The sequence below is a fragment of the Callithrix jacchus genome, chromosome 17 (assembly GCF_049354715.1).
Source record: "Callithrix jacchus isolate 240 chromosome 17, calJac240_pri, whole genome shotgun sequence".
NCBI lineage: Eukaryota > Metazoa > Chordata > Mammalia > Primates > Cebidae > Callithrix > Callithrix jacchus.
In genome coordinates this window covers 7,504,722-7,517,040 of record NC_133518.1, presented here as the reverse complement: position 1 = coordinate 7,517,040, position 12,319 = coordinate 7,504,722, and the positions used below count along the sequence as shown (strand labels likewise).

General features: G+C 44.6%; 2 pseudogenes across 1 annotated transcript; both read left to right on the top strand.

The window, feature by feature from the left end:
* Positions 1-934: 934 nt before the first annotated feature.
* On the top strand, positions 935-2,592 carry LOC144580010 (NACHT, LRR and PYD domains-containing protein 7 pseudogene; annotated as a pseudogene).
* Positions 2,593-6,461: 3,869 nt separating this feature from the next.
* LOC128931024 (calcipressin-1 pseudogene) lies at positions 6,462-9,020 on the top strand (annotated as a pseudogene). The gene has a single exon (XR_013528856.1). The product of XR_013528856.1 is annotated as a calcipressin-1 pseudogene (transcript).
* The last annotated feature ends 3,299 nt before the right edge of the window (positions 9,021-12,319 follow it).

Here is a 12,319-nt window from a genome sequence, read left to right as displayed (position 1 = left end):
CAGCAAATCCTTACCTATTAATAATTACCTGGATGTAAACAGATTAAATTATCCACCAAGAGACACAGGATAGCTGAATTTAATTAAAAACAAAACAAAAAAGAACCACACGCACACATACAGACTGAAACTGAAGGTATGGAAAAAGATATTCAATGCCAGCAGAGACCAGGAGTATCTCTACTTGTATCAGTCAAAATACTCTTTATATCAAAAACTGCAAAAAGAGACAAAGAAGGTCATTACATAATAAGAAAGGGGTCAATTCACCAAGAGGACATAACAATTGTAATTAAATATGCACCCAACATCAGAGCAGCTAAATACATAAAGCACTTATTAAATAATGTGAAGGAAGAAATAGATGCAATACTATAATATTGTGGAGCCTCAACAACCCACTTTCAAAAATTTTCATTCTACCCAAATAATCTACAGTGTCAATGTAATCTCTACCAAAATTGCAATGTTATTTTTCACAGAAATAAAAGTATCCTTAAATATGTGCAGAATCACAAAAGGCCCTGAAGAGTCAAAACAATCTTGGGCCAAAAGAAAAAAGTTGGTGACATCACACTCCCTAATTTCAAAATATCTTATAAAGTTATTGTAATGAAAATAGCATGGTACTGGCATAAAAATAAGCTGGATGATGAAACAGGATAGAAAGCCCAGAAAACAATCCATGCATGTATAATCAATTGATTTTTTTAAAGTTATCAGGGTATTAGCCATTTATTAAATGAAATAGAAATTAAAATAATATTAAGCCAAAGATACAAAACAAATTAAAATCATACTGATGGATGAAAGAGGAGGAATTAATAAAAGTAAATTGAAAAAAGTTCACTTAAATCAATAATTGGAGGCTGGAAGCAAAACCTGCCCTAAGGAACTCTTCAGCCTTAACCCAAGGTCTCATACGTGGAGCACTATGACATCACCACAGCTAGAGTGCACTCTGCAGCCCCTTCTGGAGCAGCTGAGCAAGGGCGAATTAGGGACTTTCAAATCCCTCTTATGGCTTTTCCCCTAGAAGATGTGCTACAGAAGACCCCATGGTCTGAGGCGGAAGAGGCCAATGGCAAGAAACTGGCAGAAATTCTGGACAACACATCCTCAGAATGTTGGATAAAAAATGCGACTGTGAAGATCTTGGAACAGAGGAATCTTCCGGAATTGTCTCAGATGGCAAAGGTTGAGTTGCTGGATGACAGACAGGTGGAAGACGCAGATAACCCTGAGCTCAGAGACTCAAAAGAGGTCTTGGAGTTAGCAAAGCCAGGTGAGAAGGAAGGATGGAGAAACGTGATGGACGAACAGTCTTTGGTCCGGAGGAACAGCTTTTGGCGAGGAGACAGTGACAATTTCCACGACCATGTCACTCAGAGAAACCAAAGGTTCATTCCATTCTTGAATCCCAGCAGACCACGTAGCTATCACCTTACACGGTGGGTCTGCAGGGTCCTGCGGGAGTGGGGAAAACCACGGCGGCTTAAAAAGTGTATGCTGGACTGGAAAGACTACAACCTCGGCCCGAAGGCCAGATACGCTTTCTACATCAGCTGCAAGGGGCTCAGTCACCTGGGCCCCTGCAGTTTTGCAGAGCTGATTGCCAAAGACCGGCCTGAATTGCAGGATGTCATTGCAAACATCCTAGGCTAAGCTCAGAGAATCCAGCTCATGGTCAACGCCTTGATGAGCTGAGCGTCCCACCCGGGGCGCTGATCCAGGACATCTTCGGGGACTGGAAGAAACTGAAGCCGGTGCTGGTCCTCCTGGGGAGTTTGCTGAAGAGGAAGATGTTACCCGAGGCCACTCTGCTGGTCACCGCGGGACCCAGGTCCCTGAAGGACCTGCAGCTCCTGGCCGAGAAGCCCATCAACATAAGAGTGGAGGGGTTCCTGGAGGAGGACAGGAAGGCTTATTTCCTGAGACACTTTGGAGAGGAGGACCAAGCCATGCGTGCCTGTGAACTTTTGAGAAGCAAGGCACCCTGTTCCTGCTGGGCTCGGCGCCCACGGTGTGCTAAACCATGTGAAGAGTCTGAAGCTGCAGATGGAGAAGCGGGGAGGACCCGGTCCCCACCTGCCACACCCACACAGGGCCATTTCAGCACTTTCTCTGCAGCCGCTTCCTGCAGGGTGCACAGCTTTGGGACGAGCTTCGGGCGCTGAGCCTCCTGGCTGCGCAGGGCCTGTGGGCGCAGATGTCCGTATTTCATGGTGAGGACCTGGAGAGGTTCGGGCGCAGGAGTCTGACCTCCGCAGGTTCCTGGATAGAGGCATCCTACGCCAGGACAGAGCCGCCAGAGGTCAGCGCAGCAAGGCGGGGTCCTCCCCTGCATCTGCAGCGAGGCAGGCGGGCGGGAAGCTGAGAACCTGCGATCTCGTGAGACACCGGTGCCCTCCCCTCCAGGGAGCAGAGGCAGCTCTGGAAGTCAGTTTAATGCGGACACCGCGACCGGCGGGGCGCAGAACACTTCTCCCAGCGTCCTGGGCTCCGCAAGCACAATTTTAAAACCAGCTGCGAAATCCGATCCTTCCGCAGTGGAGCGCGGCCGCCGCTCCGAGCGCCATCTCAGACTCCACCGGCTTCTGTGCCGCGAGTCACCCCGGTGAGTTCCAGGGCTCTGTGGGCCCCCAGCAGCCACCGGTCACGGGAGTCTCTTGGCGGCGGGGCGGGGTGGGGGGGGAAGGGGTGGGGAACGGAGCTGGGCGACTAGACGGCGCCGGGGTCGTTTCTCTACCCCTGCCCCGTGGCCTGAGCCGCATCCCTGCGCCTTCCCCACCAGGGCCGCGCCTTCCTCCTCCGGCCAGACCGAGCCCGGCCCTGGCGGGAAACTCACAGGCCCCGGGCAGCCTGGGCCGCGCTGCGGTGGAGAAGTGGGCCCGCCGCGCACGTGGGGTGGCCAGAGGCCACTGCTTCCCAGACCCATGAACAAAGCTGAGGATGCGGCTGCGGAGTTGGCCCTGGGATCTGCTTCAACTCTTGGCTCCAGGGCCTCAGCCGCCTCCCTGCGGTCAGCTGGCTATTCCCGGCCCTGGGCACCATCTTCCCTGCCTGTCACCACTCCTGTCTGCCCAATTAGCTCTGTCGCTACTCCAGGCTGGAGTGCAGTGGCTCAATCTCAGCTCACTGCAACCTCCGCCTCCCGGGTTCAAACGATCTTCCCGGCTCAGCCTCCAGAGTAACTGGGACCACAGGAGTCCGCCACGACGCCGGCTAATGTTTTTCTTCCCGTAAGACCGGGGTCTCCCTATGTTGCCCAGGCAGGTCTTGAACTCCTGCGCCCAAGTGATCCTCCCGACTCCGTCACCCAAAGTGTTGGGATTACAGGCTTGAGCCACCGCTTCCTTCCTTCTCTTTGAAGATGACAGATGAGGGGCATCTCGCATTTAGGGTACCCCAGAACACTAGATGCCCCTCATCTGTCATCTCTAAAGAGGAGGAAGTGGAGTCCCGGGCTCGGTCACTCCGGCACGGTGACTCCGGGGATCAACTGATTTTTGACCAAGGTGCCAAGAACACACAATGGGGAAAGGACAATATCTTCGATAAATAGTGTGGGGACAACTAGCCATCCACGTGAAGGAGAATGAAATTGGATCCATATTTCATACCACATACAAAAATCAACCCAAGTGGATTAAAAATCTAAGCATGATATCTGAAACTGTGAAACTACTAAAAGAAAACAGAAAAATCCCCGCAATTCTGGCTGGGGCAATGATTTTTTTAATATGACCTCAAAAGTACAGGCAACAAAAGCAAAAAGAGACAAATAATATGGTATCAAACTAAAAAACGTCTTCACAGCAAGCCATTAACAAAGTAAAGGGACAACCCACAGGATGGGAAATGAATATTTGCAAACTATACAGCTAATAAAGGGTCCAGATCCAAAACATATAAGAAACTCAAACAATACAAATCTCATCGGTCTAAAACGGTGAGCTCTTTCAATCTGCAGCTAACTCTTTTTTTTTTTAATTTTACTTTAAGTTCTGGGATACATGTGCAGAACGTTTAGATTTGTTACATAGGTATACATGTGCCGTGGTGGTTTGCTGCACCTATCAACCTGTCATCTATGTTTTAAGCCCTGCATGCATTAGATATTTGTCCTAATGCTCACCCTCTCCTTATCCCCCAAACCCCTGACAGGCCCCAGTGTGTGATGTTCCCCTCCCTGTGTCCATGTGTTCTCATTGTTTGGCTCCTACTTACGAGTGAGAACAGACCGTATTTCATTTGCTATTCCTGTGTAAGTTTGCTAATAATGATAGCTTCCAGCTCCATCCATGTCCTGCAAAGAACATGAACTCATTCTTTATTATGGCTGCATAGTATTCCATGCTGTATCTGTGCCATGTTTTATTTATCCAGTCTTTCATTGATTGGCATTTGGGTTGGTTCCAAGTCTTTGCTATTGTAAATAGTGCTGCAATAAACATACATGCACATGTGTCTTTATAGTAGAATGATTTATATTCCTTTGGGTATATACCCAGTAATGGGATTGTGCAGATCACGTTTTAATTTGCTCAGAGTTTTCTTCTCTTTGCATACTCATTGTTTCTGCTTCTTTTTCTTTTTCAGAATTTTCAGATTTGTGTAAATTCCATTTGTCAGTTACCATATCACCTTTATTTTCCATCCCAATTTTGTGTCTTAGAATTTTTGCTCTGAGACTTGAAGTGGTCCATGTTTTCCTTTGCTAGTTTCCAAGCTGTCCTCTAGCCCTGAGGGAGGAAAGCCCAGAATAGCTCTTCTACCACTCTCAGGCCTTCATCTGCCTGCTGTCTCATCCAAAAACATCTTGCTTCAGGAGTACAGATTGGAGTTAGGAGTAAAATTAGAGGCAAACTAGTTTTTTTTTTTTTTTTTTTTTTTTTGAGACAGAGTCTAGCTCTGTTGCCCAGGCTGGAGTAAGAGTGCAGTGGTTCAATCTTGGCTCACTGCAACCTCCAACTCCTAGGATCAAGCTATTCTCCTGCCTCAGCCTCCTGAGTAGCTAGAATTACAGGCATCCACCACCACACCCAGCTAATTTTTATATTTTTAGTAGAGATGGGGTTTCACTGTGTTGGCCAGACTGGTCATGAACTCCTGACCTCGTGATCTGCCCGCCTCAGCCTCCCAAAGCGCTGGGATTACAAGCCTGAGCCACTGCCCTCAGCCAGCTAGAATATTTTAAACTATTATTTCCCCAGAACCACACAAAATTGGCAGCTACATTAAATTTCTTACACACAGAGCTGATCTTAGAAATATGTAAGTCCAGACATTTTTAATGGTGACTATCCCAAGAAAGGTAATGGGGATGCATGTATGTGTGTACGTGTGTGTGTTATTATCCTCCAAAAAGGAGCAAAAGATTTTTTTAATGTATACCAGCAAACAATAGAAGAAAAGTTTTGTCATGCTGCATTTAGAATTCTGAACATCATAACATTTATTACAATGTATGTTTTAAGGTTAAAAAACAGTATTATTTCATGTGGAAAACCTTGGTAAATGACATTCTAGTTATATATTTAGTATTCATAATTACGTTAGAGTCATATGTAATATTCAACACTAATTTCTTATATAGTACATCTGGCACATAATTCTCTCATATCTTGGAGATGGTTCACATACATTTTTCTAATTCTGTCCTAACTAGTCTTATTAACTATTCAAATAACTTTATACTCTACTATGAAAATCCTTCTTTTTAATAAAAAATGTACTTTATGTAATAGTTCCCCTAAATACTTTGACATTACATCTGAACTATGATTGATATAAAAATACATACTTACATATATATTTATATCTATACTTACATGTATAAACGTATGTACCCATATCTATATGGAGAAATGTTTTTCTATCTGTCCTTCCTACTGGATGTCTTAAAATGCCTCCATTTTTGGGTTCCTTTCTTTTGACCTAAAACTAATTTTTTTCTACTAAAATATAGTGAAAATAAAAAAATTAAAACAACTGGAAGAACTAATAGTTGACTTTTTTGTCATTTTCTACCTCATTGGGACAATATTTTATCAATGCGTAGCATGGAAAAACAAATATAGTTTGTTTTTGACAGCAAAGAAAGGAGAAAGAATATGCGTCTCATTAGGCAAGAAAAGGATGAGAAAAGCATAATTTGGGTAAAGCTAAGTAGTGAAGTAAGTGTCAAATGGTAGCCTAAGAAGCTGAGGACAATTTTCCCTTACATCACAATTTTTAGTAGAATTCCTTAGCCGCTTTAAAAGCTGACTGAATATGTTTTTTCTCTTAAAAAAAATCTACAACAGGGTCGGCCCTCGGGGCTGGGTAGGCGGGCGCCGCGCCGAGTTTCTGCCCCTCCCGCGCGGAACGGTGGTCGCCGCTGCGCGACCGGGAGGGGTTAACCGTGACCGGGCGCGCATGAGGCTCCGGAGCACGAGCCGGGCGCAGCCCGCGGGGGTGCACAGGGGCGCGCGGGAGCTGGGATGGAGGACGTCTTGGCCGGGCCCCTGCACCGGGCGGCGGCGGAGACGGCCGAGGCATGAGCGCGGCCCGGGGTGACGCTGCTGCCCTTAGTGCCCCTCACAGGGACTGCGGAGGCGGACGAGGGCGGCGGCCACTGGAGCTTCATTGACTGCGAGATGGAGGAGGTGGACCTGCAGGACCTGCCCAGCGCCACCATCGCCTGCCACCCGGACCCGCCCTTGTTCATGGACGGCCTGTGCCGGGCCAAATTTGAGTCTGTCTTTAGGACATATGGCAAGGACATCGCCTTTCAGTATTTTAAGAGTTTCAAACGAGTCAGAATAAACTTCAGCAACCTCTTCTCCACAGCAGATGTCAGGCTCCAGCTGCATAAGACTGAGTTTCTGGGAAAGGAAATGAAGTTATATTTTGCTCAGACCTTACACATAGGAAGCTCGCACCTGGCTCCGCCAAACCCCGACAAGCAGTTTCTGATCTCCCCTCCCGCCTCTCCACCAGTGGGGTGGAAACAAGTGGAAGACGCAACCCCAGTCATAAACTATGATCTCTTATATGCTATCTCCAAGCTGGGGCCAGGGGAAAAGTATGAATTGCATGCAGCGACTGACACCACTCCCAGCGCGGTAGTCCACGTATGTGAGAGCGATGAAGAGGAGGAGGAAGAAGAGGAGATGGAGAGAATGAAGAGACCCAAGCCAAAAATTATCCAGACCAGGAAGCCGGAGTACACGCCGATCCACCTCAGCTGACCTGGCACGTGAGGAGGATGCATTCCAAATCATACTCATGGGAGGAATCTTACTGTGGAGGTGGCTGGTCACGACTTCTTCGGAGGTGGGAGCCGAGATTGGGGTGGCAGAAATCCCAGTTCATGTTGCTCAGAAGAGAATCAAGGCTGTGTCCCCTTGTTCTAATGCTGCACACCAGTGACTGTTCATGGCACCCGGGAATGGCTTGGGCCAATCCCCAAGTTTGTGGTGATTGCACAAGGACATTTGGGACTGTCTTGAGAAAACTGATCATGATAGTATTTTGTACTTGTTCTTCTCTGGTAGGTTCTGTCTGTGCCAAGGGCAGACTGGTCAGTGGGTTCAGGAGAGAGCTTCCTGTTTCTAAGCAGCCCGCCGGGTCCACTCTCTACTGGTAGGAGGAGGTACCACAGGAAGCCTCCTAGTGCAGAGAGGTCATGAACACAGCAGCAATGCAGCGTGGAAATTGTCGCGTTTCCTTTCTTCCCTCATGTTCTCAGGTTTGTGCATGTATAGTCCTGATTTTCAAAACTAACCTTTGTTCGTATATGAAGTTACACCGTGGTTTTACATCTTTTTGGAAGACAGGAAAGCATCTGGAAAACTTATCATCTTTCCCAGATTCTCATTCTCGACGCTCTTTGCAACAGCACTCGCTGGTGGAACTCTTCCTGGAATACGTTCATTCACTCGGAGTCCTAAACTGTGCAACGCGTAACCTGTACTTCTGCAAAAGCAGTTGATCTGAAGTTTCTCTGTAGTGTTTAGCTTATACAATTCAGAGAATAGCAGTTTCACTGCCAAATCTCAGTGGGTGAGACATTTTACTTTCGGTGTTTGGAGTCGGACATCAGTTTCTGTTATTTCTTTGATGTGGTGGTTTCTATACATGAATCTTTTCCAACAAAAACTTTTTTGGAAACTGTTGGTTGAGATAGTTGGGTATTTTTACCCCACTGAGACATCGAGAAAAAACTTGTAAATAAAGCTGATAGCATATATTCATACCTGTTGTACACTTGGGTGAAAAGTATGGCAGTGGGAGACTGAGTTGTATTAACCTACCTGTGAATGGTATGTTGTAGAAAATGCTGTCCCCAACGTCTAACAGGATTTGAATTCAAAGCATGTCAAGTGGACAGTAGCTCTGTGGTGATATGAGAGGGATGCAGTGCCTTTCTCCATTAATTCCTGCTGGAATTCTTATGCTAGATTAACATTTGTAATGTTTTTCTAGTTGTAACATGTATGTCTGGTAAATAGGTATTATATTTTGGCCTTACAATGCCATAACAAAGTTTGTCATTTTGAAATACCTAATGCCAAGTAACAATGCATGCTTTGGAAATTGGGAAGATGGTTTTATTAAATGCTTTGATTGTTTATATCAAGAAATTGATTGAACGTTCTCACACCCTGTTTATGGTACTTGGTATGAAGGAGCCTGTTTTGGAGAGACCATTGCATCACCATCTAGGTATTTCTAGTTAAGTGCTTTTAAACTGGAGAGGCTAACCTCAAAAAATATATTTTTAACTGCATTCTATAATAAATGGGCACAGTATGCTCCTTATGTAAAAAAATCAACAACAATAAATCTAGAAACCAATCAAATTTCTATCATTTCAAGCCATAATTATTTCAATTGTTTCAGGTTATAGAGCTATTGTTTATAAAATATGTTGCCTGATGTTTTCCAATAAAATGATGAGTTCGTGTCATTTGTAGGGACATGGATGAATCTGGAAAACATCATCCTCAGCAAACTGACACAAGAACAGAAAATGAAACACCGCATATTCTCACTCATAGGTGGGTGATGAAAAATGAGAACACATGGACACAGAAAGGGGAGTACTAAACACTGGGGTCTATTGGGGGAAAAGGGGAGGGCCAGTGGGAGGGGGAGGTGGGGAGGGATAGCCTGGGGAGAAATGCCAAATGTGGGTGAAGGGGAGAAGAAAAGCAAAGCACACTGCCATGTGTGTACCTACGCAACTGTCTTGCATGCTCTGCTCATGTACCCCAAAACCTATAATCCAATAAAAAATTAAAAAAATAAATAAATAAATAAATAAATAAATAAATATCTTATGCTCTCATCAACAACAAAATGCCTGGAAGAAAAAAGGAAATACTAAGGAATTAAGTTTGGCTGAAAAGCCTCTCTACTTAAAGGAATGAAAGGTGCCCAAGGTCTTGGACAGCTCTGCCCCAAAAGCTTTGCAGCATATAGCCCCCACGGCTGTTTCCACAGGCTGGAATTGAGTGCCTGTGGCCTTTCCAGGCCCATGGTGCAAACTGTCAGCAAATTTACCATTCTTGGGTTTGGAGGACAATGGCCCTCTTCTCATAGCTTCACTAGGCAATGCCCCAGTGGGGACTCTGTGTGGGGGCTCCAACTCACATTTCTCCCCTGCACTGCTCTAGTAGATGTTTTCCATGAGGGCTCCACCCCTGCCACAGACTTCTGCCTGGACATCCACACATCCTCTGAAATCTAGATAGACGCTCTCAAATCTCAACTCTTGCCTTCTTCACACCTTCAGGCCCAACACCATGTGGAAGTCACCAAGGCTTAGGGCTTACACCCTCTGAAGCAATGGCACAAGCTGTACCTTTGCCCCTTTTAGCCAAGGCTGGAGCTGAAGCGGCCATGATGCAGGGTACCATGTCCCTAGGCCACACAGAGCAGTGGGTCCCTGAGCCTGTCCCACCAAACCATTTTTCTCTCCAGGCCTCCAATGGGAGGGGTTGCACTGAAGTTCTCTGAAATGTCTTGAAGGCATTTTCCCCATTGTTTTGCCTATTAACATTCAGGTCCTCTTTACTTATGCAAATTTATATAGCCTTCTTTAATTGCTCCCCAGAAAATGGGTATTTTTTTTTCTACCACATGGCAGGGCAGCAAATTTTCCAAACTTCTATGCTCTGCTTTCCTTTTAAACATAAGTCCCAGTTGCAGGTCATTTCAGGTTATTTCTTTGTTTATGCAAATAAGCATAGGCTTTTAGAATCAGCCAAACCACCTCTTGAATGCTTTACTGCTTAGAAATTTCTTCCAACAGAGACAGTCTAGTGATTCCTCAAGGATCTAGAACCAGAAATACCATTTGACCCAGCAATCACATTACTGGGTATATACCCAAAGGATTATAAATCATTCTACTATAAAGACACATTCATACGTATGTTTATTGCAGCACTATTCACAACAACAAAGTCTTGGAACCAATCCAAGTGCCCATCAGTGATAGACTGGATAAAGAAATTGTGGCATATATATACCATGGAACACTATGTAACCATAAAAAAGGATGAGTTCATGTCCTTTGCAAGGACATGGATAAAGCTGGAAACCATAATTCTCAGCAAACTAACACAGAAACAGAAAACCAAACACCACATGTTTTCACACATAAGTGGGAATTGAACAATGAGAACACATGGACACAGTGAGGAGAACATCACACACTGGGGCCTGTCGGTGGGGGCTAGGGGAGGGGTAGCATTAGGAGAAATATCTAATATAGATGATGGGTTGTTGAGTGCAACAAACCACCATGGCATGTGTATACCTATGCAACAAACCTGCACATTCTGCACATGTATCCCAGAACTTAAAGTATAATTTTAAAAAAGAAAGAAATTTATTTTGACATACCCCTAAATCATCTCTCTCAAGTTCAAAATTCCACAGATCCCTAGAACAGGGACACAATGTCACTAGTCTCTTTGCTAAAGCATAGCAAGAGCAACCTTTACTCCAGTTCCCAATAAGTTCCTCATCTCCATCTGAGACCACTTCAGTCTGGACTTCACTGTCCATATCACTATCAGCATTTTGGTCACAACCATTCAACAAGTCTCTAGGAAATTTCAAACTTGCCCTTATCTGCCGATCTTCTTCTGATCCCTACAAACTGTTCCAACCTGTGCCTGTTACCCAGTTCCAAAGTGACTTCCACATTTTCAGCTATCTTTATAGCAATGCCTCACCTCTCTGGTACCAATTTTCTGTATTAGTTCATTGTTATAAAGAACTACCTGTGACAGAGTAATTTATTTTTAAAACGAGGCTTAACTGACTCTCACTTCCATAGGCTGTGCAGAAGGCATGGCTGGGGAGGCCTCAGGAAACTTACACTCATGGAATAAAGTGAAGAAAAAGCAAGCACACATCTTCACTTGGCCAGCAGGAGAGAGAGCGAAGGGGAAGGTGCTACACACTTTTAAACCACCAGATCTCGAGAGAACTCACTGTCACTAGAACAGCAAGCGGGAAATCTGCATCCAAGATCCAATCACCTCCCACCAGTTCCCTCCCACAACAATGGGGATTACAATTCAACATGAGATTTAGGTGGGGATGCAGAGAAGAGCCAGATCATATCAGATGACTTGCCACAGTCTGTGGTGCAACTTGTAAACGGAAGACCAGTGTTAGGATCTAGTTATCTTGTATTCACTGCAGTACTTGCTCAGAACCATTTTTTAAAAATTCAAATTCCATAAGAATTAAACAAAGGCAGAAGACAAATAGCATGGCATTCTAAAATTAATTCATACAGTTCCTAAGTCAGAAGACAAATAATATAGCATTCTGAAATTATTTCATACAGTTCTTTTATTATAAACTTAATCTTTGCTGTCTCATTAAATGAAAGTTTCTGGGATGACCACTGATGAAGATACAGACAGAAGCTATGAATGTGCTTTTACACATGCTTTGATCACATTTTTCCTTGCCTGAATTATTAGAGAAATAACACGTTTCCTTGTGCTTGATTGCTAAGTGAGACAGATAAGTGTGAGATTATTTTTCAAGCAATATACTTGCTCATCTTTCAGGAAGCACTTTACTCATGATTACATGTGCACTTACATAAAAGTACAGTTTTTATCTTGTCACTCACGATGTAATTATTCATAAACTTAAGAAAAGGAGTTTCTTTCAGCATGACAAATGGTTCTCATGCTTGTGACATGACACTTTTGATCTGTTATATGAAGGGAAATGTTCTTCTTCCACCTACCTAAAATTCTCCCCAATACAAGAAATTTGACAGCATTGAATTCTGTAC